Source organism: Schistocerca nitens, chromosome 7 (genome assembly GCF_023898315.1).
Source record: "Schistocerca nitens isolate TAMUIC-IGC-003100 chromosome 7, iqSchNite1.1, whole genome shotgun sequence".
Taxonomy (NCBI): Eukaryota; Metazoa; Arthropoda; class Insecta; order Orthoptera; family Acrididae; genus Schistocerca; species Schistocerca nitens.
Window position 1 is genome coordinate 34,400,957 of NC_064620.1, and position 1,254 is coordinate 34,402,210.

Consider the following 1,254-nt stretch of genomic DNA (forward strand, 5'->3'; position numbering starts at 1 on the left):
ATATATCTCCACACCGACTCGCTATTAGCACATCTCAACAAGAACTTTTCAGTATCACATCTCAGCAAGCACTGCCTACTAGCACATGTCAACAAACACTCTCTGCCACGAGTGTAACTGTTCTGTGTGGAAGTATGACTCAACGTACGCATCTGGCACGGTTCTTCTTCAACAACACAAGAAATTTTAAATATCATTTATAGTGAATTAATTAAAGAAAATAAAAATACCATAATTACTCAAGAGAACCAGAATTTCACTCTAATCCAAGAACACAAGCCAGATGCTTTGTTGACTGAACCTGTAATGACGCATTATTTAAAACATGGAAATAATGAAAAATAAATCAAGTTTCGTTACCTTCATATATTGACCAAAATCACTCTAATCATTACAATATATCTCCACACCGACTCGCTATTACCACATCTCAACAAGAACTTTTCAGTATCACATCTCAGCAAGTACTCCCTACTAGCACATCTGAACACGAACTGACTACTACGAGTCCTGGAGAAGCACTGCCCACACGACATCTCAATAATCACTGCCAGTGGAGGCGGCGGAACAATGCTCTCTAGCGATCTCGGGCGCTGTGGCTCAGTGTAGCCACCTTTCATAGGCTCTCTTGCTCTATCGAACGTCGGGTCGTGAGCAGGTGTCGCCGCCGACATGAATTTCATTTCATTGCTACAGGAGCATGTTTCGTTTTGTATTTGTACTACCCGAGATGTCTTCGTGTCTTTCATTTGGACATTTTCAGTTTTATTCATTTCCTTACTTAATTAATTTTCCAATTAGCCACTATTTGTCAATATTTGGACATTGTAGACACTATTTATGCGGTAGTGCAACAAAATGTGTGTCAGAAAAGGTTGTAAGTCTGACATTGAAAATAAATAAATAAAAATAAATAATATAAAAATTAAAAAATGAGTAGCGTTGAAGTCTCAGTCTCAGCTTCAAACCACCTAAAAAAAAAAAGATGGATAGAGCATCTGCCATGTAAGCAGGAGATCCCGGGTTAGAGTCCCGGTCGGGGCACAAATTTTCGTCTGTCCCCGTTGACGTATGTCAACGCCTTTAAGCAGCAAAGGGTTTTCATTTCATTGTAATTTCATTCTAACGAGCTGCATGGTCACCGATAGTAACTGTTCTTTATGACATGTCTGAAAGAACAGATAACATCTTAGTATATAGACAATCTTTGGTCTTGTCGTGGAAAAGTATTTGCCTCTCATTAGTCTGATACGT